Source organism: Triticum dicoccoides, chromosome 6A (assembly GCF_002162155.2).
Source record: "Triticum dicoccoides isolate Atlit2015 ecotype Zavitan chromosome 6A, WEW_v2.0, whole genome shotgun sequence".
NCBI lineage: Eukaryota > Viridiplantae > Streptophyta > Magnoliopsida > Poales > Poaceae > Triticum > Triticum dicoccoides.
This window is the reverse complement of record NC_041390.1, coordinates 182,116,406-182,144,174: the sequence shown is the minus strand read 5'-3', so window position 1 is coordinate 182,144,174 and position 27,769 is coordinate 182,116,406.

Genomic DNA, 27,769 nt, shown 5'->3' with positions numbered 1-27,769 from the left:
CGAGCGATGTCCAGGGCTACCAGGGGAAACTCTGGGCTGGCCTACCCGACGTCTGGCTCATCTGAGTGTGTCCTAAGAAAGAGATATGTGCAGCTCCTATCGGGATTTTATGGCACATTCGGGCGGTGTTGCTGGATTTGTTTTAACCTGTCGAAGTGTCTTGAAGAACCGAGATACCGAGTCTGATCGGAACATCTTGGGTGGAGGTCTATTCCTTCGTTGACCGTGAGAGCTTGTCATGGGCTAAGTTGGGACTCCCCTGCAGGGATTTGAACTTTCGAAAGTCGTGCCCGCGGTTATGGGCAGATGGGAATTTGTTAACGTCCGGTTGTAGATAACTTGAACCTTAACTTAACTAAAATGAATCAACTGAGTGTGTTACCGTGATGGCCTCTTCTCGGCGGAGTCCGGGAAGTGGACACGGTGTTGGAGTAATGCTTGCGTAGATTGTTCTCTAGTTTCTCGCTCGCGCTTTGCCTCCTCTTCTCGCTCTCTTTTGCGAATAAGTTAGCCACCATATTTTTGCTAGTCGCTTGCTGCAGCTCCACATATTTTACCTTGCCTTACCTATAAGCTTAAATAGTCTTGATCGCGAGGGTGCGAGATTGCTGAGTCCCTGTGGCTCACAGATTACTATTACACCAGATGCAGGGCCTGATGATTCCGCTCCAGGTGACGTGCTCGAGCTCAAGTGGGAGTTCGACGAAGACTCTCAACGTTACTATGTTCCCTTTCCTGATGATCAGTAGTGGTGCCCAGTTGGGGGTGATCGGGACTGTGTCGCTTGTTGGGTTATCTTTTATTTTGGCGCCGTAGTCGGGCCATGAGTGTTTGGATGATGTAATGTTATTTATGTACTTGATTAACGTGGCGAGTGTAAGCCAACTATGTTATCTCCCCTTTTATTACATATATATTACATGGGATGTTGTGAAGATTGCCTAACTTGCGACATATGCCTTCAATGCGATTATGCCTCTAAGTCGTGCCTCGACACGTGGGAGATATAGTCGCATCAAGGGTGTTACAGTACTTGATGGCATGCAGATCATCACCGCGAGCCATGTGGATGTGGAGGAGGAAATCCTCAATCCATACAGCGGGATCTGCTGTACCATCATACGATTCGATATTTATGGGTTTAAAACCCTCCAGGAATTCGTGATCCATAACTTCATCAGTGAAGCATAGGGGGTGTGCGGCGCCTCTGTGTCAGGCTATATCACGATGCAGTTCATATGAGTCTTGTCCGTTGTATTCGGCCCGGCCGGATTTACTTTTAGTGTATCCGGCGTGACGGTCATCGTCCCGCGTTGGCGCGTGCCCCCGTGACCCGTATATCGACCTTGCATGTTTTGCCCTGCTTTCCAATAAGTCTCGCATGTCCTGTGTGTTGCCCCGGGCCTTGGTATTTTTGTTTGAGTGGCGGCGGGGTGCAGGCTGAACTTCAGGCTGAAACGCCTCTCTGGCTCGGCCACGAGGTGACCGTTCAGCCACATCGTACACTGCTGATGTAGGTTTCAATGCTTCCTCCTCGAGTCGGGGTAGCGACCTGCACTTTGGGCAACTCTTGGAGGGAAGCTCGAGTTCGTATTCCTCGGCCGCAAGGACTTTGGTCCATCTGTCTGCTAGCAAATCTTGATCAGCTCGAAGTTGTTGTTGCTTTTTCTTTGAGCTATTTGTTGTGGCTATAAGCCGGTGCTTGAAGCGCTCCTGCTCGACGGGATCCTCAGGCACGATAAATTCTTCGTCGCCGAGGCTCACCTCGTGTTCAGAGAGAGGCATGTAATTGTCCTCCTCCAATTCTCTATCTGCTGCCCGCTCTGGAGGGCTAGCTTTTTCGCCCTCCCGCTCTAAATCATGCTGGAGGGGATTGTTGTCGTCTTCGGCACTATCCGGAGTGTTATTGTCTCTTGTGTCGGTATCACTACTTTTGCTATGGCGGGACTTAGAGTGGCGCCGCTGACATCGGTGCTTGGGTTGCTTCTTGGAGGGGTCATCCCCCGTTGTCTCATCGCCATTGCCTTCTTTGGGGGGGTCCACCATGTATATATCATATGATGAGGTGGCGGTCCATCGCCCTCTGGGCAGTGGTTCCTGTTCGTCTCCTGCATCGTCGTCCATACCATCGATGTCTTCGAAGTCGAAGTCGAGCATGTCGGTTAAATCGTCGATAGTGGCTACTAAGTGGGTGGTGGGTGGGGAGCGAATTTCTTCGTCGTCCGCATCCCATTCTAGCCGGACATAGTTCGGCCAAGGTTCTCCTAACAAGGAGAGGGACCTTAATGAATTTAGCATGTCGCCGAAAGGTGAGTGTTGAAAGATATCCGCGGAGGTGAACTCCATGATCGGCGCCCAATCGGATTCGATAGGCACGGACGCAGGCGGCTCGGAGTCCATGGCCGGAGACGAATCCAGTGGTTCGGCAACACGGCTCTCGTAAGGGGTGAAGTCAGTATCCGGCTCCATCGCCACTGAGAGTGCGGCCTCCATGGCGGGGTCTATCCCCCCATCCTCGGATGGCATGATTTGCTCTGGATTGAGGGTCGGAGTAGTTGCAGGTGTGATCTCCCGAACACTGTCCGACGGCAGAGCTAGATCATGCTCGTCATGATCGTGCGGCGTACCTGACATGGGCTCGAACCCGTCAAAGATCAAGTCTCCGCGGATGTCGGCAGTGTAGTTTAAGTTTCCGAACCTGACCTGATGACCAGGGCGTAGCTCTCGATCTGCTCCAGATGGCCAAGCAAGTTGGCCCATAGTGCGAAGCCACCGAATACGAAGTTCTGTCCGGGAAGGAAAACCTCACCCTGGACCGCATCGTTACTGATGATCGAAGGAGCCATCAAGCCTTACGGTGACGGCACAGTGGAACTCTCAATGAAAGCACCAATGTCGGTGTCAAAACCGGCGGATCTCGGGTAGGGGGTCCCGAACTGTGTGTCTAAGGCGGATGGTAACAGGAGGTGGGGGACATGATGTTTACCCATGTTCGGGCCCTCTCGATGGATGTAATACCCTACTTCCTGCTTGATTGATCTTGATGATATGAGTATTACAAGAGTTGATCTACCACGAGATCGTAGAGGCTAAACCCTAGAAGCTAGCCTATGGTATAATTGTTGTTGTCCTACGGACTAAACCCTCCGGTTTATATAGACACCGGAGGGGGCTAGGGTTACACAGAGTCGGTTACAAGGAAGGAGATCTACATATCCGTATTGCCAAGATTGCCTTCCATGCCAAGGAGAGTCCCATCCGAACACGGGACGAAGTCTTCAATCTTGTATCTTCATAGTCCAACAGTCCGGCCAAAGGATATAGTCCGGCTGTCCGGAGACCCCCTAATCCAGGACTCCCTCAACCTTGGTCTCATCACTGAGGGAAATACCTACCATAGCTATGCTGCATCATCCCTTCCTCTTTGGGGAAATACCGATGTAGTTCAAGTCGCATCAGTTCACCAAAAGCATGCATAGTTCTCTTCTTCTTCTTTTTCTTCTTAGGTGAACTAGGTGCATTATCATTAATTCTCTGAGAATCTTGTTTAATTATTTTAAGGTGACCATTAGGATACAAAGGATCCTGAGTCATTTTACCTCCTCTAGTTGTTACTCCAACAACATACTTATCATGTTTATTTTGCATGTCCCTAAACAAATCATGTTGCGATCTAGAAACTTGTTCAAGTTGAGTGTGAACTATAGAAAAGTGCTTGCATAAACCTTTGACATTATTAGAAATTCTGACTACATCACTCAAACGTTCAATCATAATAGGATTTTGTTTCAGTTGACCATTTATTTGCATATTGAAGTTTTGATGTTTGACTACAAAATTATCAAATTCATCTAAGATTGGCTAGAAGACTTATTATAGGGAATATCACCCTCATCAAATTTATAAAGAGAATTTACCTCTACTACCTGTGTAGGAGGATCAAGCCCATGTAATTTTTCAATAGGTGGTATATTCTTTATACCTTCGGGACTTAAGGATAGAATACCACTCTTTTTCGGAGTTGGATTAGGAGGTGGTTCGGGTAGTGTCCAATCATCAGCATTTTCAATAAGTTATTTAGTAATTCTTGAGCATGTTCAACTGATCTTTCCCGAAAAACACAACCATCACAACTACCTAGGTAGTCCCTAGATTAAATGGTTAATCCATTATAGAAGATCAAGGATTTCATTCGTTTGAAGAGGATGACCAGACAAAGCATTTAATAATTGCATAAGCCTCCACAAGCTTGACGGATACTCTCTTCCTCAAGTTGTTTAAAATTATGTATTTCTTATAAGGCATCTTGTTTCATATGAACAAGGTAGTCCCTAATAGTAGTAGATGTAGAATCATTCATGTATACTTGTTTCGGACGTAATGCCTATGTATTGATCATGCCATGAATAATGTTATAACTATGCGCTTTTCTATCAATTGCCCAACAATAATTATATCCACCATTGTTATTCTCATGAGAGAGGTGCCTCTAGTGAAAGCTATGGCCCCCGGTCCATTCACTTTATATTTACTAAAACCCTAAATTACCTTGCTGCAATTATTTATCTTTTATTTTGTTTTGCAATTTATCTATCTACCATTACCAAAATTAATCCTTGCAATTCAGTATAAGGGGGTTGACAACCCTCTTGCCCACGTTGGGTGCAAGTATTTGTTTTGTGTGTGTGTAGATACTTCTTACATTTGTTTGTGTGTGCCTCCTATTGGTTCGATAAACCTTGGTTATTAACTAAGGGAAATACTATATGCTACTATACTACATCACTCTTCCTATTCGGGGAAATCACAATGCCTATCACAATTAGCAATGTTGTTGTGACTTTGTTATGCCTAATGCTTGTTACTAGGGCCCGAGTGCCATGATTTCAGATCTCAACCTATTATGTTTCCATAAATATATTTGAGTTCTTGATCCTATCTGCAATTTATATGCACCTGTTATTGTTCTGATCCATAGACCCCAAGGTGACAATAATTGGGATACTCCCCGGGGATGACGGTAATTTGAGGACCTCATGTATTCACTTTTGTTAATATTTTGTTCCGTCTCTCTATTGAAAGGAGTGCCTTAATTACCCTTAGTTTCCATCAGGACCCCGCTGCCATGGGAGGGTAGGACAAAATATGTCATGCAAGTTCTTACTGCAAGCATGTATGACTATATACAGAATACATGCCTACATATGATTGATGAATTGGAGCTATTGTGTATCACTATATATTGTGATTGTTACATAACGAATATCATCCAAATATCCATCGCTATTCCATGCCTAAGCTTTTCATGATATTGTCTTTGCTCAAGTTACTATTATTGTTGCTACTGTTACACTTGTTATAAAACTGCTACTGTTACTATCACTATTGTTGCCACTGCAACCAATACTATCATATTACCATGCTACTAATATATTGTTGCATCTAAGTGACTTCTCTGGTGTGGTTGAATTGACACCTCAACTGCTAAGGCTAATAAATATTCTTTGGCTCCCTTTGTGTCGAATCAATAAATTTGGGTGAAATACTGTTGGGGAACGTAGTAATTTCAAAAAAATCATACGCACACGCAAGATCATGGTGATGCATAGCAACGAGAGGGGAGAGTATCGTCTACCTACCCTCGTAGACCGTAAGCGGAAGCGTTATGAGAACGCGGTTGATGTAGTCGTACATCTTCACGATTCGACCGATCCAAGTACCGAACGTACGGCATTCTGAGTTCAGCACATGTTCAGCTCGGTGACGTCCCACGAACTCCGATCCAGCAGAGCTTTGAGGGAGAGTTCCATCAGCACGACGGCATGATGACGGTGATGATGATGCTAACGACGCAGGGCTTCGCCTAATCACCGCTACAGTATGACCGAGGTGGATTATGGTGGAGGGGGGCACCGCACACGGCTAAAAGATCAACTGATCAACTTGTGTGTCTATGGGGTGCCCCCTGGCCACGTATATAAAGGAGTGGAGGAGGGAGGAGGGTCGGCCCTCCTATGGCGCGCCCTGGGGAGTCCTACTCCCACCGGGAGTAGGATTCCCCCCTTCCATGTAGTAGGAGTAGGAGAGAAGGAAAGGGAAAAGAGAAGAGAAGGAAGGAGGGGGCACCGCCCCTCCCCCTAGTCAAATTTGGACTAGGCCTTGGGGGGGCATGCAGCCTCCTCTCTATCTTTCCCCTAAAGCCCAATAAAGCCCATATATATACTCCCCGGCGAATTCCCGTAACTCTCCGGTACTCCGAAAAATACCTGAATCACTCGGAACCTTTCCGATGTATGAATATAGTCGTCCAATATATCGATCTTTATGTCTCGGTCATTTTGAGATTCCTCGTCATGTCCCCGATCTCATACGGGACTCCGAACTACCTTCGTTACATCAAAACACATAAACTCATAATACTGATTGTCACCGAACGTTAAGCGTGTAGACCCTACGGGTTCGAGAACTATGTAGACATGACTGAGACAAATCTCCGGTCAATAACCAATAGCGGAACTTGGATGCTCATATTGGTTCCTACATATTCTACGAAGATCTTTATCTGTCAAACCGCATAACAACATACGTTGTTCCCTTTGTCATCGGTATGTTACTTGCCCGAGATTCGATCGTCGGTATCTCAATACCTAGTTCAATCTCATTACCGGCAAGTCTCTTTCCTCGTTCCGTAATGCATTATCCCGCAACTAACTCATTAGTTACATTGCTTGCAAGGCTTATAGTGATGTACATTGCCGAGAGGGCCCAGAGATACATCTCTGACAATCGGAGTGACAAATCCTAATCTTGATCTATGCCAACTCAACAAGTACCACAGAGACACCTATAGAGCACCTTTATAATCACCCAATTACGTTGTGACATTTCGTATCACACAAAGTGTTCCTCCGGTATTTGGGAGTTGCATAATCTCATAGTCATAGAAACATGTATAAGTCATGAAGAAAGCAATAGCAACAAACTAAACGATCATCGTGCTAAGCTAACGGATTGGTTCAAGTCAATCACATCATTTCCTAATGATGTGATCCCGTTAATCAAATGACAACTCATGTCTATGGCTAGGAAACTTAACCATCTTTGATTCAACGAGCTAGTCAAGTAGAGGCATACTAGTGACACTTCGTTTGTCTATGTATTCACACATGTACTAAGTTTCCAGTTAATACAATTCTAGCATGAATAATAAACATTTATCATGATATAAGGAAATATAAATAACAACTTTATTATTGCCTCTAGGGCATATTTTGTTCAGTCTCCCACTTGCACTAGAGTCAATAATCTAGTTCACATCGTCATGTGATTTAAAATAAATAGTTCACATCTTTATGTGATTAGTTCACATCTTCATGTGACTAACAACCAAAGGGTTTACTAGAGTCAATAATCTAGTTCACATCGCTATGTGATTAACACACATAGAGTGATCATGTTTTGCTTGTGAGGGAAATTTAGTCAACGGGTCTGCCACATTCAGAGCCGTATGTATTTTGCAAATTTTCTATGTCTACAATGCTTTGCACGGAGCTACTCTAGCTAATTGCTCCCTACTTTCAATATGTATCTAGATCGAGACTTAGAGTCATCCAGATCGGTGTCAAAGCTTGCATCGACGTAACTCTTTACGATGAACTCTTTGTCACCTCATAACCGAGAAACATTTCCTTATTCCACTAAGGATATTTTTGATCGTTGTCCAGTGATCTACTCCTGGATCACTATTGTACCCTCTTGCCAAACTTATGGTGAGGTACACACTAGGTTTGGTACACAGCATAGCATACTTTGTAGAACCTATGACTGAGGCATAGGGAATGACTTTTCATTCTCGTTCTATTTTCTGCCGTGGTCTAGTTTTGAGTCTTTACTCAACTTCACACCTTGCAACACAGGCAACAACTCCTTCTTTGACTATTCCATTTTGAACTACTTCAAAATCTTATCAAGGTATATACTCATTGAAAAAACTTATCAAGCGTCTTGATCTATCTCTATAGATCTTGATGCTCAATGTGTAAGCAGCTTCATCGAGGTCTTTCTTTGAAAAATTCTTTTCAAACACTCCTTTATGCTTTCTAGAAAATTCTACATTATTTCTAATCAACAATATGTCATTCACATATGCTTATCAGAAATGTTGTAGTGCTCCCACTCACTTTCTTGTAAATACAGGCTTCACCGCAAGTCTGTATAACACCATGTGTTTTGATCACTTTATCAAAGCATATATTCCAACTCCGAGATGCTTTCACCAGTCCATAGATGGATCGCTGGAGCTTGCTCACTTTGTTAGCACTTTAGGATCGAAAAAACCTTCTGGTTGCATCATATACAACTCTTCTTTAAGAAATCCATTAAGGAATGCAGTTTTGACTTCCATTTGCCATATTTCATAAAATGCGGCAACTGCTAATATGATTTGGACAGACTTAAGCATCGCTACGGGTGAGAAAGTATCATCGTAGACAACCCCTTGAACTTGTCGAAATCCTTTTGCAACAAGTCAAGCTTTGTAGACAGTAACACTACTATTAGCGTCCGTCTTCCTCTTGAAGATCCATTTATTCTTAATGACTCACCGATCATCAAGCAAGTCAATCAAAGTCCACACTTTGTTCTCATACATGGATCCCATCTCAGATTTCATGGCCTCAAGCCATTTTGTGGAATATGGGCTCATCATCGCTTCCTCATAGTTCGTAGGTTCGTCATGGTCAAGTAACATGACTGCTAGAAAGGATTACCGTACCACTCTGGTGCGGACCATACTCTGGTTGTCCTACGAGGTTCGGTAGTAACTTGATCTGAAGTTTCATGATTATCATCATTAACTTCCTCACTAACTGGTGTAGAGATCACTAGAGCTGATTTCTGTGGTGAACTACTTTCCAATTCGGGAGAAGGTACAATTACCTTATCAAGTTCTACATTCCTCCCACTCACTTCTTTCGACAGAAACTTCTTCTCTAGAAAGGATCCACTTTTAGCAACAAAGATATTGCCTTTCAGATCTGTGATAGAAGGTGTACCCAACAGTTTCTTTTGGGTATCCTATGAAGACGCACTTTTCCGATTTAGGTTTGTGCTTATCAGGCTGAAACTTTTTCACATAAGCATCACAACCCCAAACTTTAAGAAACGACAACTTAGGTTTCTAGCCAAACCATAGTTCATATAGTGTCATCTCAATGGATTAGACGGTGCCCTATTTAATGTGAATGTAGCTGTCTCTAATGCATAACCCCAAAAATGATAGTGATAAATCGGTAAGAGACATCATAAATCGCACCATATCTAATAAAGTACGGTTACGACGTTCGGACACACCATTACACTATGGTGTTCCAGGTGGCGTGAGTTGTGAAACTATTCCACATTGTTTCAAATGAAGACCAAAGTCGTAACTCAAATATTCGTCTCTGCGATCAGATCGTAGAAACTTTATTTCCTTGTTATGATGATTTTCCACTTCAATCTGAAATTCTTTGAACTTTTCAAATGTTTCAGACTTATGTTTCATCAAGTAGATATACTCATATCTGCTCAAATTGTCTGTGAAGGTCAGAAAATAATGATACCCACCGCGAGCCTCAACACACATCGGATCGCATACATCAGTATGTATTATTTCCAATAAGTCAGTTGCTCGCTCCATTGTTACGAAGAACGGGGTCTTAGTCATCTTGCCCATGAGGCATGGTTCGCAAGCATCAAGTGATTCATAATCAAGTGATTCCAAAAGCCCATCAGCATGGATTTTCTTCATGCGCTTTACACCAATATGACCTAAACGGTAGTGCCACAAATATGTTGCACTATCATTATCAACTTTGCATCTTTTGGCATCAATATTATGAATATGTGTATCACTACGATCGAGATTCAACAAACCATTCACCTTGGGTGTATGACCTCAGAAGGTTTTATTCATGTAAACAGAATAACAATTATTCTTTGACTTAAATGAATAACTGTATTGCAATAAACATGATCCAATCATATTATGCTCAACTCAAACACCAAATAACATTTATTTTAGGTTTAACACTAATCCCGAAGGTAAAGGGAGCGTGTGATGGTGATCTTGTCAACCTTGGAATCACTTCCAACTCACATCATCACCTCGCCCTTAACTAGTCTATGTTCATGCTGCAACTCCCGTTTCGAGTTACTACACTTTAGTGACTGAACCAGTATCAAAATACCGAGGGGTTGCTATGAACACTAGTAAAGTACACATCAATAACATGTATATCAAATATACCTTGGTTCACTTTGCCATCCTTCTTATCCGCCAAGTATCTAGGATAGTTCCACTTCCAGTGACCATTTCCTTTGCAGTAGAAGCACTCAGTTTCAGGCTTGGGTCTAGCTTTAGGCTTCTTCATGGGAGTGGCAACTTGCTTGTCATTCTTCTTGAAGTTCCCTTTCTTTCCCTTGCCCTTTTACTTGAAACTAGTGGTCTTGTCAACCATCAACACTTGATGTTTTTCTTGATTTCTACCTTCGTCAATTTTAGCATCACGAAGAGCTTGGGAATCCTTTCCGTTATCCCTTGCATATTATAGTTCATCAAGAAGTTCTAGTAACTTGGTGGTAGTGACTAGAGAACACTGTCAATCACTATCATATCTGGAATATTAACTCCCACTTGATTCAAGTGATTGTAGTACTCAGACATTCTAAGCACATGCTCACTAGCTGAGCTATTCTCCTCCATCTCGTAGGCAAAGTACTTGTCATAGGTCTCATACCTCTTGACTCGGGCATGAGTCTGAAATACCAATTTCAGCTCTTGGAACATCTTCTATGCTCTGTGGCATTTTAAACATTTTTGAAGTCCCGGTTCTAAGCCGTAAAGCATGGTGCACTAAACTATCAAGTAGTCATCATACCGAGCTTTGGCAAACGTTCATAACATGTGCATATGCTCCTGCAATATGTCTGTCACCTAGTTGTGCATCAAGGACATAATTTTTCTGTGCAGCAATGAGGATAGTCCTCAGATCACGAATCCAATCCGCATCATTGCTACTAACATCTTTCAACTTAGTTTTTCTCTAGGAACATATCAAAAATAAACGGGGAGCTACATCGCGAACTATTGATCTATGACATAGATATGCAAATACTATCAGGACTAAGTACATGGTAAATTTAAGTTCAATTAATCATATTACTTAAGAACTCCCACTTAGATAGAAATCCCTCTAATCATCTAAGTGATCACGTGATCCATATCAGCTAAACCATGTCCGATCATCACGTGAGATGGAGTAGTTTTCAATGGTGAACATCACTATGTTGATCATATCTACTATATGATTCACGCTCGAACTTTCGGTCTCAGTGTTCCGAGGCCATATCTACATATACTAGGCTCGTCAAGTTTAACCCCGAGTATTTCTGGGTGTGCAAAACTATCTTGCACCCGTTGTATATGAACGTAGAGCTTATCAAACCTGATCATCACGTGTTGTCTCGGCACGACGAACTTTGACGACGGTGCATACTCAGGGAGAACACTTGTACCTTGAAATTTAGTGAGAGATCATCTTGTAATGCTACCGCCGAACTAAGCAAAAATAAGATGTATAAAAGATAAACATCACATGCAATCCAAATATGAGACTTGATATGGCCATCATCCTCTTCTCCTTTTGATCTCCATCTCCAAAGTAATGTCATGATCTCCATTGTTACCGGCATGACACCATGATCTCCATCATATTGATCTTTTATCAGCGTGTCGTCACATGGCCGTCTCACCAGCTATTGCTTTTGCAACTATTGCTATCGCATAGCGATAAAGTAAAGCAATTACATGGCACTTGCATGTTATGCAATAAAGAGACAACCATAAGGCTTCTGCCAGTTGCCGATAACTTCAACAAAACATGATCATGTCATACAACAACTTATATCTCATCACGTCTTGACCATAACACATCACAACATGCCCTGCAAAAACAAGTTAGACGTCCTCTACTTTGTTGTTGCAAGTTTTACGTGGCTGCTACGGGTTGAGCAAGAACCGTTCTTACCTACGCATCAAAAAACCACAACCCGGTATAGTGATTGCTTTTTGATCTTCAGAAAGAACTATGTTCATTGAATCTGATTCAACTAAAGCTGGAGAAACAGACACCCACTAGCCATATGTGTGCGAAGCACGTCGGTAGAACCAGTCTCGCGTAAGCGTGCGCGTAATGTCGCTCGGGGCCGCTTCATCCAACAATGCCGCTGAATCAAGAATCAACTAGTGACGGCAAGCAATATGTATATACCCACGCCCACAACTCATTTGTGTTCTACTCGTGCATATGACATCTATGCATAAACAGGGCTCGGATGCCACTGTTGGGGAACGTAGTAATTTCAAAATTTTCCTACACACACGCAAGATCATGGTGATGCATAGCAACAAGAGGGGAGAGTATCGTCTGTGTACCCTCGTAGACCGTAAGCGGAAGCGTTATGAGAACGCGGTTGATGTAGTCATACGCCTTCACGATTTGACCGATCCAAGTACCGAACGTACGGCACCTCCGAGTTCAGCACACGTTCAGCTCAGTGACGTCCCACGAACTCCGATCCAGCGAGCTTCGAGGGAGAGTTCCGTAAGCACGACGGCGTGATGATGGTGATGATGCTGCTACAAACGCAGGGCTTTGCCTAAGCACCGCTACGATATGACCGAGCTGGACTATGGTCAAGGGGGGCACCGCACATGGCTAAAAGATCAACTGGTCGACTTGTGTGTCTATGGGGTGCCCCCTGGCCACATATATAAAGGAGTGGAGGAGGGAGGAGGGCCGGCCCTCCTATGGCGCGCCCTGGGGAGTCCTACTCCCACCGGGAGTAGGATCCCCCCCCCCCTTCCATGTAGTAGTAGTAGGAGAGAAGGAAAGGGAAAAGAGAAGAGAAGAAAGGAGGGGGCGTCACCCCTCCCCCTAGTTAAATTCGAACTAGGCCTTGGGGGGCGTGCATACTCCTCTCTCTCTTTCCCCTAAAGCCCAATAAGGCACATATACTCCCCGACGAATTCCCGTAACTCTCCGGTACTCTGAAAAATACCCGAATCGCTCGGAACCTTCCCGATGTCCGAATATAGTCATCCAATATATCGTCTTTATGTCTCGACCATTTCGAGACTCCTCGTCATGTCCCCGATCTCATCCGGGGCTCCGAACTACCTTCAGTACATCAAAACACATACACTCACAATACCGATCATCACCGAACGTTAAGCGTGCAGACCCTACGGGTTCGAGAACTATGTAGACATGACCGAGACTCATCTCCGGTCAATAACCAATAGTGGAACCTGGATGCTCATATTGGTTCCTACATATTCTACAAAGAACTTTATCGGTCAAACTGCATAACAACATACTTTGCTCCCTTTGTCATCGGTATGTTACTTGCCCGAGATTCGATCGTCGGTATCTCAATACCTATTTCAATATCGTTACCGGCAAGTCTCTGTAATGCATTATCCCGCAACTAACTCATTAGTTACATTGCTTGCAAGGCTTATAGTGATGTGCATTACCAAGAGGGCCCAGAGATACCTCTCCGACAATCGGAGTGACAAATCCTAATCTTGATCTATGCCAACTCAACAAGTACCAACGGAGACACTGTAGAGCACCTTCATAATCACCCAGTTATGTTGTGACGTTTGGTAGCACACAAAGTGTTCCTCCAGTATTCGGGAGTTGCATAATCTCATAGTCATAGGAACATGTATAAGTCATGAAGAAAGCAATAGAAACAAACTAAACGATCATCGTGCTAAGCTAACGGATTGGGTCAAGTCAATCACATCATTCCCTAATGATGTGATCCCGTTAATCAAATGACAACTCATGTCTACGGCTAGGAAACTTAACCATCTTTGATTCAACGAGCTAGTGAAGTTGAGGCATACTAGTGACACTTTGTTTGTCTATGTATTCACGCATGTACTAAGTTTCCGGTTAATACAATTCTAGCATGAATAATAAACATTTATCATGATATAAGGAAATATAAATAACAACTTTATTATTGCCTCTAGGGCATATTTCCTTCAAATACTACCCCCAAAGACTGTTGCGATCCACCATACTTGTGGGTCATCATTGGATCACCAAAGGGAGCCCGACATTAGGCCTGCCCAGCGGCCCACAAGGCATGGGGATCAGAGAAAACCCTAAGGTGGATGCCATAGACCTTGCTCCCAAGCCTAGGGCGACAGCGACCAAGATCGTGTCTGCCTACATGTAAACCCTAGCCTCCATTGTGTATGTAAGGGGAGGCTAGAGGGCTCTCATGGGCATCTGCTCTCAGATAGAAACTCTTGGTAGCAATTTTCATACACCATTGTAAACCCCTCGGACAAGGTATCCCTCCACCATGAATAACAAAAACAAGTAGGACATAGGGTATTACTCTCTGGAGGCCCAAACCTAGGTAAAACTCTCACGTGACATTCGGTCTGTGACTTCTAGCTAGCCTTGGACCCTTACGGAGGGATCTGATGGAATTCTGCACCATCATGCTCCATCCACCATGAGCATTGGCGGCTCCATGTCCATGCGTAGGAGCGTGACTGCCTGTTTGAGAAGATCGCGGTAGAGACGAACGCAGATGCGGGACGGGCGATCACGTATGGGAATGCTACCAACTTCGATAGCTCCTCATCATTTTCTTTGGGCCGCAACGACCACGAGGTCGGACAATCCACGACGATCATCGATCTCACCTCGACTGGCGACGTCCACGGCCAAGCGTCAGACTCCGACGAAGAGTATAACGTGGGAGACAGAACCGCCCACGGTCGGGAAAGAGTAGGACGTGGAACACAGACGTGCAAATGGTCGGCGAAGAGCAGGACATGGGACATGAACATGCCCATGTCGGCGAAGATTTGGATTAGGGTAACTTTTTCTATGTAATTTTCTTCTGATATATTAATGAAAATTACATGTCCGCTTTTATTTGATGCACCGGGTTGGATGGAAGGCTCCCATATCAGTGTCCGCGGAAATATAGCGTGTCCAGTTTGAGGTTGCTCATGCTCTCTTCTTATGGTTTAATGAATGAAGCTCTATCTTGAAAACTACACTCGTTCCTAGGTGTTGGGGAACGCAGTATTTCAAAAAAATTCCTACGATCACGCAAGATCTATCTAGGTGATGCATAGCAACAAGAGGGAAGAGTGTGTCTACGTACCCTCCTAGACCGAAAGCGGAAGCATTTAGTAATGTAGTTGATGTACTCGAACGTCTTCGCGATCCAACTGATCAAGTATCGAACGCACGACACCTCCGTGATCTGCACACGTTCAGCTCGGTGACGTCCCTCGTACTCTTGATCCAGCTGAGGCCGAGGGTGAGTTTTGTCAGCACGACGGCGTGTTGACAGTGATGATGAAGTTACCGACGTAGGGCTTCGCCTAAGCACTATAACAATATGACCCGAGTGTAAAACTATGGAGGGGGCACAGCACACTGTTGGCATCCTGGGAATGGGGGTCCCCAGACTTGCCTGCCTGCGGCCCACGGCGTGGCTCCACCAGCGGCCCTGTACGGCCCATCTTCACCAGCAAGCACTGAAGACCCTTGCGAGGGGCCAAGCCTCACAAGGCGGATGATGCAAGACCTCCTTGGGGGTGGCCTCACCAGACTGGCTCGCGAGGGGCGGAGAGATCAAGGCAAGGCACACCTCGTGAGGTCCCCGTGACGCAAGCCATGACGACCAAGGCCAGGCGGGCACCGGGCGGGCGCTAGCTCGCGCAGTGTCCCCGTTTCCCCTTTGGTGCTAAAGAAGTAAGCGCAAGCGTGGAGTCCCGAGGCGTCAAGCAAAGGTTTCCATATCAGTGCAACAGGACCAAGACCAGTAGGACGGTGGGACGGAGGTCACCATGGAGCCCAGGATGGCGTCACCACCAGAGCCTTTGGCAGGCAAAGACCATCTTTTGTCAGGATAACTTGTACTAGCTACCCCCCTTCAAACTGACCATTGTGGGATCCTTTCCCGCCTAATATTTTGGGAGAGGACCCGGGCCTCTATAAATAGGACTAGCCACCACCTCAGAAGAGAGACGATCCTCTACGGCATCAACTCACCAAGCACGAGAGCACCTCTCCTCAGGAGGCTGTTCTTCCCTTGTAATTGTTCATCCTCGGCCCAGAGGCAATCCACCACACCACACTGGAGTAGGGTATTAGACCGCATCGGTGTCCCAAACTAGTATAAATCTCGTGTGCCTTGTTCTGCGGGTTCAACGCGCTAAGACTTGAGATTGCGGTGAGGGCGAGAACTAGAGGGGGAGAGATCTTCGTGCGCACCCCAGTGTTTGAACCTCAAGGGTTTTGCCGGAACCCGAAATCCGACATTTGGCGCACCAGGTAGGGGTGCACCGAAGCTCCACCTCTCCGCTTGCTTCGCCCAGCTTCATGGCGGACGCCACCCCTCCAGTTAGGCCGGCGTGCTCCTGCAGATGTGCCGCGGGCGTCCGGGCCTTCACCCACACCTTGCGGCAGGTGCGGTGGCCACGCAAGTTCAAGCCAGAGATGCCACCCCGCTACGATGGCACGGCGGATCCGACGGCCTTCTTGCAGGCGTATGAGAAGGTTGTCCTCGAAGCCGGAGGCGATGACCAGGTCATGGCCAACTGGTTCCCCCGGCCCTGGCCGGCGCGCCACGCGCCTGGCTGCTCAGCCTGCCGGAATCTTCGGTAACCTCCTGGGAGGAACTGCGCGGTCTCTTTGTTGTGCGCTTCGCGGCACCGGTGCCCATCGCCGTCGCGGCCCTCCTCGGCGGCTCGCAAGCACCACCCTCGGACCGTCACACCAAGCCATTCTTTCGGCAGATTGGCACCGCCTCAGTGCACCAAGGAGCTCCCCCGGGTTGGGCGACGCCCAAGGCCGACCTTACCTTTGACTTGGGGGATCACCTCGCCGCCACCGTCGGCTCGGGCATGCTCCCAATGTTGTGCATGCCAACCATCTGCAGTGTAGCTGTCACCAAGACCCTCATCGATGGTGGCTCGGTCTCAACATGCTCTCTGTGGAGGCTTTCAGCCTTCTTCCTGTACCACTCCAATGGCTCCGACCTAGCAAGCCCTTCTCCGGGGTCGGCAGCGGCTCCACTAGCCCCTTGGGGCAGATCCGCCTCCCTGTGACCTTCGGCACCCGTGACAACTACCGCACCGAGCTGATCAGCTTCGACATCGCTCGCATCGGCCTCCCGTACAACGCCATCCTCGGATACCCGGCTCTGGCTCAATTCATGGTGGCGACCCATGCGGCATACAACCTCATGAAGATGCTCAGGAGAAAAGACGTCCTCACCATAGTTGGGGATACCAAGGAGGCTCTAGCGGCGCTCAAGTGCGCACTCAAAACCGCCGCGGTGGCATGACCGGCCAACAAGGCCACCCCAGGGGCTAAGGAGGCCGCACTAGCAAAGAAGAAGTAGTTGTTCACTCAAGATCGGGCCGAAACCAAGCAGGTGCCGGTCGAGCAAGATGGGTCCTCAGGAGCCACCTTCACCATAGGCGCCAACCTCAACCCAAATCAAGAGGAGGCACTAGTGAGGTTCTTGCGCGCGAACAAGGATGTGTTCGCCTGGGAACCCAAGCAGCTAGTGGGGGTCCCAAGAGGGGTGATCGAGCATCACTTAAGGGTGTGCCCCAATGTGCGCCCCGTGAAGCATAAGGCGCGGCGACAATCCACGGAGAAGCAGTCCTTCATCATGCAGGAAACCCGCAAGCTGGAGGCGGCGGGTGTCATCCGCGAGGTTCGGTACCCCGAGTGGCTGGCGAACCCTGTTGTCGTACCGAAGAAAGGCGGGAAGGAGTGCATGTGTGTTGACTTCAACAACCTCAACAAGGCTTGTCCCCAAGACCCGTTCCCGCTCCCATGCATCGATCAGATTGTCGACTCCACCGCCAAATGCGACCTGCTGTGCTTCCTGGATGCATTTTCAAGTTATCACCATATCAAGATGGTGGTGGAGGATGTGGAGAAGACGGCCTTCCTCACCCCGTGTGGGGTGTACTACTACACTTGCATGTCGTTCGGGCTGCGCAACGCATGCGCGACCTTCCAACGGCTGATGCACATCGCCCTGGGCCAGCAGCTCGGGAGGAACGCTGAAGCCTACATCGACGACATTGTGGTAAAATCTCGGGAGGCAAGAACTTTGATTCAGGACCTGGAGGAGACCTTCGCAAGTCTGTGCAGGTGGACTTGTGGCACAACCCGAAGAAATGCATATTTGGTGTCCCTTCCGGCAAGCTGCTAGGCTTCCTCATGTCCCACACGGGGATCGAGGCCGACCTAGAGAAGGTTAAAGCGATAGAAGACATGAGCCCACCGCAAACTCTTAAGGAGATGCAGAAGCTTGCAGGCTGCGTGACCTCGCTGGGGCGCTTCATCTCCAAGCTGGGAGAGCGTGCCCTGCCGTTCTTCAAGCTGATGAAGAAGAAGGGCCCATTCGAGTGGACCCCAGAAGCCGACCAAGCGTTTCAAGACCTCAAGAGATACCTGACCAGCCCTCCAGTGATGGTGGCGCCTCGCCCTCTCGAGCCCCTGGTGCTTTACCTTGTCGCCACTCCCTACTCCGCCAGCGCAGCTCTAGTGGCGGTCCGGGAGGAGCGCCAGGCCCAGGAGCTGCCGCACCACGTCACGCCACTAGCCGAGGCGATGTAGGACCCGGAGGGCACCGCAAGGGCTGAAGCAATGCCAACGAGTGACCAGGCCCAGCAGGGCGGCGTTCGCGGGCCGACAGAGGCCCCAGCAGGCAATCAGGCTCTTGAGATCCCGTCATCTTAGGAGACGCCCAACTGCCGGCAGGCCCAAGCTCCGTCAACGTTCCTACCCTCATCGAGCACCTAGTGTATTTCGTCACCACGGTACTGCGGGACGCAAGGGCACGGTACCCCATGCCTCAGAAGCTCTTGCTCGCGCTTATGGTGGACTCACGCAAGCTACGGCACTACTTCCAAGGTCACCCAATCAAGGTTGTCTTGGCCTACCTACTGGAGAGGATACTCGGGAGCCCCAACGCTGCTGGAAGAGTCGCTGAATGGAACATCAAGCTGCAAGCATTCCAGCTAGAGTTCAGCACAACTAGGGTCATCAAGGGGGGCGCGCTCGCCGACTTCATGGCAGAATGGACTGACGCCCCGGGGTTTGAAGCAGGTGAGGACCGATCTCTCTCGCTGGGAAGTGAAGCACCAGATGGCTGGGTCATGTATTTCGATGGCGCGTTCGCACGCCAGGGCGTGGGAGCTGGAGTTGTGCTCATCTCGCCTACTCAGGACAAGCTCTACTACGCCATGCAGCTCTGCTTCCAGTAGGGCGAGAAGGTCTCCAACAACATCACAGAGTACTAAGGCCTCATCGCCGGCCTCAGGGCCGCGGTGGCCCTAGGGGTGAAGCGCCTCACCATCAAGGGCGACTCACAACTCCTCGTCAACTTCTCCAACAAGGTATACGAGCTGAAGGATGACCACATGGAGGCATACCTCGCGGAGGTACGCAAAATGGAAAAGCATTTCCTGGGTCTAGAGCTGCAGCACGTACCCAGTGGCACCAACAAGGAGGCCGACGACATCGCCAAGAGGGCGTCCAAGCAACAACCCCAAGAGCCTGGCGTCTTTGAGGAGCGGCTCTTCAAGCCATCAGCAGCACCTCCGCTCCCAGGGCCGGCGCCGCCTCGGGAGGAACTCCCCCAACCACCTGTCTCGGGAGCCCCGGCCTACGGCCCGACCTCGGGAGCACGCCTATTCTTGGCGCTTGAGCCTTAGGAGGGGTGCTGGACCAAGGAGCTCAAGGAATACCTGACGTAAGGGACACTGCCGGAGAAGGAGGAGGATGCGGAGCGCGTGGCCCGACAGGCTACGACATACTGCATCCAGGACGGCGAGTTATACAGGAAGCGGCCAAATAATGTTTCCCTACGATGCATCTCTAGGGAACAGGGGAATGAGCTATTGGCCGACATACACGGCAGAGACTACAGGCACCACTCGTCATCACGGACCCTCGTCGGCAAGGTGTTCTGTAGTGGTTTCTACTGGCCTACGGCTCTCAACGATGCAACCGAGCTGGTGAAGTCCTGTGAGGCCTGTCAATTCCACGCCAAGCAGATCCATCAGCCAGCTCAGGGCCTCCAGACCATCCCGCTTTCGTGGCCGTTCACATTTTGGGGGCTGGATATCTTAGGCCCATTCCCTCAAGCGCCTGGGGGCTACCGCTACCTCTACGTCGCCATCGACAAGTTCACCAAATGGGCAGAGGTAGAAGCCGTCCGGACCATCCCAGCCGGATCTGCGGTCAAGTTCATCAAGGGTGTCGTAAGCCGGTTTGGGGTCCCTAATCGCATCATTACCGACAACGGCTCGCAGTTCACTAGCAATCTTTTCAAGGCATACTGTGCTAACCTTGGAACGCAAATCTGCTACGCTTCAGTGGCACACCCTAGGAGCAATGGTCAAGCGAACGCGCCAACGCGGAGGTCCTCAGGGGCCTCAAGACTAGGACCTTAAAGAAGAAGCTTGAGGCATGCGGCAAGGGCTGGCACGACGAGCTCCAGTCTGTGTTGTGGTCCATCCGCACCACCGCGACCAAGCCAACAAGTGAGACCCCGTTCTTCCTCGTCTACGGAGCAGAAGCGGTTCTCCCTCACGAGGTCAAGCATCGCTCCACGCGGGTCCTGGCGTTCGATGAGACGCAGCAGGATGCCATGCAGGGGATGGACCTTGTGCTGAGGGAGGAACGCCATCGTGAAGCCTCGCTCCAAGCGGCAAGGTACCAGCAGGTGTTGCGACGGTACCACTGTCGCAGTGTCCGCTCCAGGACGCTCGAGGTGGGCGATCTCATCCTGAGGCGGGTGCTCTCCAGGGAAGGGCTGCACAAGCTCTCGCCCATGTGGGAGGGCCCGTTTAGGATCGCCCGTGTCTCCAGGCCTGGCGCCGCGCGCCTGGAGACACAGGACGGGATCCCCATCCAGAATGCCTGGAACATCCAGCACCTTCGGAGGTTCTACCCATGAAGCAAGGCCCAGCGCCTGTGAAGCAAGGACCCGTGCCTATGAAGATCTCCGCTCGTGACACTCTCACGTAATAATGACTGGGGCTATACACGCCCCGGAGTCTCAGGAGTGCCGCCCTAGGGCCTCGGGGGCTCCCTCCCACGTCGTAGTGGCAGCACTTAGCTCCGCGCTGGTGAGAAGACTAGACTAGGTGTCGGACGTGGCTTTTCATTTGCTTTCCGTAGTTGGCTTGCCCCTTTTTCTTAATGGAAGTTTGCATTCTGGCTTTTCTTGTGCTCTTGGTTCGACCGCCTTTTCCTCCGTTCTTCCTTGGATCTTTGTTTTGGTCCGTGCTCACCCTCGCATGCCTCGCGAGGGGGCTGGACAGGTGCCCTCGTGAGCGTTTTTCCTGTTCTTCGTGAGGCACCCTCGCCCGAGCCCGCAAGCTGGCACACCTCTCTCAATCCGTGCCCTCGGGTACCGTGATACGAAGCGCTAGGTCATGGACGGCGGTGCCTGTGACCAAGATTCAGAAGAATAAGAGTTTCCTAACGAATTTTTGTAGTTCCTAGATGCCTTCCGAGCAAAGGAGGCCTCGCCAGGCACTGGGGAATGCGCGCCTCGCAAGGTGGAAACTACTTCAGGCACATCAAGCTAAGTTATCTCTACACGCCCACATAAAATGTTGGTACCACAACACGATGCAGGGACGATAAACATAACATAGCAACTCGGAAATCATGGTTAATTACATGCCCCTATAGGGCCCATACTTGTTTCTTCTTAAATGCAGGAAGGAAAGAACAAAACAAAAGTGGCATGTGCCCCCACAGCAGTTCACGAGGACGGACCCATGGCGCTCCCCTGCGCTCAGCCAGACCCCTCATCGCACTTCACTAGAGCGCGGCGACGAGACGACCCGCTGCCACCCTCGAAACAGGCGCGGCAGTGTGGCAGCTGGTCATAGCCGCCGCCGCTGGAGCTGTCGTTGGAGGAGGAGCCGCCGTAGCTGGACGAGTCACGGCTAGCGCCGAGGACGAAGCCACCTTCCTCCTCATCACGACCATCACCAAGGCCGAGCACCTCATCGTCGTCGTTGTCCTCGGGGTAGCACCCGACGCGGCGACCATCTTCCCCCAATACCCTCACGAAGAGGGTCGCGTCGCCGTCATACTTGAAGTGGAGGGCACACCACCTGCCCAGTTCGCGCGCGTGGGCGAACGTCTGCCAGCCACGGGACAGGGCCGCGTTGCCGACGACGGAGACTTCCACCGCGGCCCATGAAGCCATGTTGTAGCAACCGTCCGCCTGCAGCCAGAGACCGCCTGGACCCGTGGCCGGTAGTTCACCGGCAAAGAAGCACGGGAGCTGAAGCTAGGTGCCAGCCGGGCTCTCTGACCACACGATGAACTCCGGCATCACCTTCACCGAATGGAAGCGCGGCCGAGGAGGCCATGCAACCATGGCACGCCTCACTTCATCAACGGGGCTGCCATGACCAGGGCAACTCCCGCCATGCGGGGAGGCACCGCCGCTGCCGCGAGGGGCCACGGCGGGGGTCGCGGTGTGCTTGCACGGGAGACCACGCCCCCTCTTGGGTGGTGGCGAGCCGGGCCCCTCTTGGCGGGCCTTCCCCTTTTCCGCGACTGAGAACCTCCTCGTCGGCCCCTCCTAGTGGGCCCATCCCTTCTCGGCGGCCGAGAACCTCTTCGCCGGCGCCATGAGTGTCGCTGCTAGCAAGGAAGCAAGGAAGAAGAAGCAAGAGGAGCGAAGGAAGTGATGGGCTACGGGGGCTCCGCTCCCCCTTCCCATTTATAGCCAAGAGGAGACCAACCGCCGGCCTCCACGATCTAAGGTAATGATGACCTTTTTCTGCATGCAGCAGGGACCCATCAAGCCGGGCAGTTGCCGAGGTGGCGTGGGGAAGCAGAGGCGCCCACATCCAATCAATCGCCACGCGTCAACCGAGGCCGCAGGCTGTTAGGGCCCGCGACGCTCCGCACTTGCCCCTTGGCTTCGCCTCAAAGCCAAACCCGAGCGCCTTGGTCCCGGGGGCTACTGTCGGCGTCCTGGGAATGGGGGTCCCAAGACTTGCCTGCCTGTGGCCCACAGCATGGCTCCACCAGCGGCCCTGTACGGCCCATCTTCACTAGGAAGCACTCAAGACCCTCGCGAGGGGCCAAGCCTCGCGAGGCGGACGATGCAAGACCTCCTTGGGGGCGGCCTCACCAGGCTAGCTCGCGAGGGGGGAGAGATTAAGGCAAGGGGCACCTCGTGAGGTTCTCGTGATGCAAGCCATGATGACCAAGGCCAGGCGGGCACCAGGCGGGCGCCAGCGCGCGCAGTGTCCTCGTTTCCCCTTTGGTGCTAAAGAAGTAAGCACAGGCGCAGATTCCCGAGGCTTCAAGCAAAGGTTTCCATATCAGCGCAACAAGACCAAGACCAGCAGGACCACAGGACGGAGGTCACCATGGAGCCCGGGACAGCGTCACCACCAGAGCATTTGGTAGGCAAAGACCATCTTTTGTCAGGATAGCTTGTACTAGTTGTCCCCCTTCAAACTGGACGTTGTGGGATCCCTTCATGCCTAATATTTGGGGAGAGGACCCGGGCCTCTATAAATAGGACTGGCCACCACCTCAGAAGAGAGACAAACCTCTACGGCATCAACTCACCAAGCACAAGAGCACCTCTCCTCAGGAGGATGTTCTTCCCTTGTAACTGTTCATCCTCAGCCCCAAAGGCAATCCACCACACCACACTGGAGTAGGGTATTAGACCACATCGGTGGCCCGAACCAGTATAAATCTCGTGTCCCTTGTTCTGCGGGTTCGACGCGCTAAGACTTGAGATTGCGGTGAGGGCGAGAGCTAGAGGGGGAGAGATCTCCGTGCGCACCTCAGTGTTCGAACCTCAAGGGCTTTGCCGGAACCCGATATCCGACACACACGGCTAAAGATCAACTTGTGTGTCTATGGGGTGCCCCCCACCCCCGTATATAAAGGAGAGGAGGAGGGGGGCGGCCGACCACAAGGGGCGTGCCCAAGGGGGGAGTCCGAATCCTAGTAGGAGTAGGTCCCCCCCTTTCCTAGTCCAACTAGGAGAAGAAGGAAGGATAGGGAGAGGGAGAGGGAAAGAGGGGCCACGCCCCCTCCCCTTGTCCTATTCGGACTCCCCTTGGGGGGCTCCACCTCTTGGTTGTGGCCCTCTCTCTCCCCTAAGGCCCACTAAGGCCCATAACTTCCCGGGGAGTTCCAGTAACACTCCGGCACTCCGGAATTATCCGAAACTATCCGGAACACTTCCGGTGTCCGAATAACATGGTCCAATATATCAATATTTATGTCTCGACCATTTCGGGACTCCTCGTCATGTCCGTGATCACGTCCGGGACTTCGAACAACCTTCAGCACATCAAATCACATAACTCACAATACATATCGTCATCGAACGTTAAGCGTGCGGACCCTACGGGTCCGAGAACTATGTAGACATGACCGAGACTCATCTCCGGTCAATAATCAATAGTGGAACCTGGATGCTCATATTGGTTCCTACATATTCTACGAAGATCTTTATCGGTCAAACCACATAACAACATACGTTGTTCCCTTTGTCATCGGTATGTTACTTGCGCGAGATTCAATCATCGATATCATCATACCTATTTCAATCTCGTCACCGCCAAGCCTCTTTACTCATTATGTAATGCATCATCCCATGACTAACTCATTAGTCACCTTTCTTGCAAGGCTCATAGTGATGTGCATTACCGAGAGGGCCCAGAGATACCTCTCTAATACACGGAGTGACAAATTATAATCTTGATCTATGCCAACTCAACAAACACCATCAGAGACACCTGTAGAGAATCTTTATAATCACCCAGTTACATTGTGATGTTTGATACCACACAATGTGTTCCTCTGGTATTCGGGAGTTGCATAATCTTATAGTCTAAGGAACATGTGTAAGTCATGAAGAAAGCAATAGCAATAAACTAAACGATCATAGTGCTAAGCTAACGGATGGGTGTAGTCCATCACATGATTCTCTCATGATGTGATCCCTTTCATCAAATGACAACACACGTCCATGGCTAGGAAACTTAACCATCTTTGATTAACGAGCTAGTCAAGTAGAGGCATACTAGGGACACTCTGTTTGTCTATGTATCACACATGTACTAAGTTTCCGGTTAATACAATTCTAGCATGGATAATAAACATTTATAATGATATAAGGAAATATAAATAACAACTTTATTATTTCCTCTAGGGCATATTTCCTTCAGTCTCCCACTTGCACTAGAGTCAATAATCTAGTTCACATCGTCATGTGATTTCACACCAATAGTTCACATCTTTATGTGATTAGTTCACATCTTCATGTGACTAATACCCAAAAGGGTTTACTAGAGTCAATAATCTAGTTCACCTCGCTATGTGATTAACACCCAAAGAGTGATCATGTTTTGCTTGTGAGAGAAGTTTAGTCTACGGGTCTGCAACATTCAGATTCGTATGTATTTTGCAACTTCTGTGTCTACAATACTCTGCACGGAGCTACTCTAGCTAATTGCTCCCAATTTCAATATGTATCTAGATCGAGACTTAGAGTCATCTAGATTGGTGTCAAAAGCTTACATCGATGTAACTCTTTACGACGAACACTTTTATCACCTTCATAACCGAGAAATATTTCCTTGGTCCTCTAAGGATAATTTTGACCGCAGTCCAGTGATCTACTCCTAGATCACTATTGTACTCCCTTGCCAAAATCATGCTAAGGTATACAATAGGTCTGGTACACAGCATATCATACTTTATAGAACCTATGACTGAGGCATAGGGAATGACTTTTCATTCTCTTTCTATTTTCTGCCGTGGTCAGGTTTTGAGTCTTAACTCAACTTCACACCTTGTAACACAGGCAAGAACCCTTTCTTTGCTTGATCCATTTTGAACTTATTCAAAACTTTATCAAGGTATGTGCTTTGTGAAAGTCCAATTAAGCGTCTTGATCTATCTCCATAGATCTTGATGCCAATATATAAGCAGCTTCGCCGAGGTCTTTCATTGGAAAATTCTTATTAAAGTATCATTTTATCCTATTCAGAAATTCAGTATCATTTCCGATCAACAGTATGTCATCCACATATAATATCAGAAATGCTATAGAGCTCCCACTCACTTTCTTGTAAATATAGGCTTCTCCAAAAGTCTCTATAAAACCATATGCTTTTATCACACTATCAAAGTGTATATTCCAACTCCGAGATGCATGCACGAGTCCATAAATAGACCGCTGGAGCTTGCACACTTTGTTAGCACCTTTTGGATCGACAAAACCTTCTGGTTGCATCATATACAACTCTTCTTTAAGATATCCATTAAGTAATGCAGTTTTGACATCCATTTGCCAAATTTCAAAATCATAAAATGCGGCAATTGCCAACATGATCCGGACGGACTTAAGCATCGCTACGGGTGAGAAGGTCTCATCGTAGTCAACTCCTTAAACTTGTCAAAAACCTTTCGCAACAAGTCGAGCTTTGTAGATAGTAACATTACCGTCAGCGTCAATCTTCTTCTTGAAGATCCATTTATTCTCTATGGCTTGCTGATCATCGGGCAAGTCAACCAAAGTCCATACTTTGTTCTCATACATGGATCCCATCTCAGATTTCATGGCCTCAAGCCATTTTGTGGAATCTGGGCTCATCATCGCTTCATCATAGTTCGTAGGTTCGTCATGGTCAAGTAACATGACCTCCAGAACAGGATTACTGTACCACTATGGTGCGGATCTTACTCTGGTTGACCTACGAGGTTCGGTAGTAACTTGATCAGAAGTTTCATGATCATCATCATTAGCTTCCTCACTAATTGGTGTAGGAATCACTGGAATTGATTTCTGTGATGAACTACTTTCCTATAAGGGAGAAGGTACAGTTACCTCATCAAGTTCTACTTTCCTCCCACTCACTTCTTTCGAGAGAAACTCCTTCTCTAGAAAGGATCCATTCTTAGCAACAAATATCTTGCCTTCGGACCTGTGATAGAAGGTGTACCCAACAGTTTCTTTTGGGTATCCTATGAAGACGCACTTCTCTGATTTGGGTTTGAGCTTATCAGGCTGAAACTTTTTCACATAAGCATCGCAACCCCAAACTTTAAGAAACGACAGCTTAGGTTTCTTGCTAAAGCATAGTTCAAACTTTAAGAAACGACAGCTTACGCTATGGTGTTCCAGGTGGCGTGAGTTGCGAAACTATTCGACATTGTTTCAACTGAAGGCCAAACTCGTAACTCAAATATTTAGTCTTCGTGATCAGATCGTAGAAACTTTATTTTCTTGTTACAATGATTCTCCACTTCAGAAATTATTTGAACTTTTCAAACGTTTCAGACCTATGTTTCATTAAGTAGATATACTCATATCTGCTCAAATCATCTATGAAGGTCAGAAAATAACGATACCCGCCGCGAGCCTCAACACTCATTGGATCGCATACATCAGTAGGTATTATTTCCAATAAGTCTGTTGCTCGCTCCATTGTTCTGGCGAACGGAGTCTTAGTCATCTTGCCCATGAGGCAGGGTTCGCAAGCATCAAGTGGTTCATAATCAAGTGATTCCAAAAGCCCATCAGCATGGAGTTTCTTCATGCGCTTTACACCATTATGATCTAAACGGCAGTGCCACTAGTATTT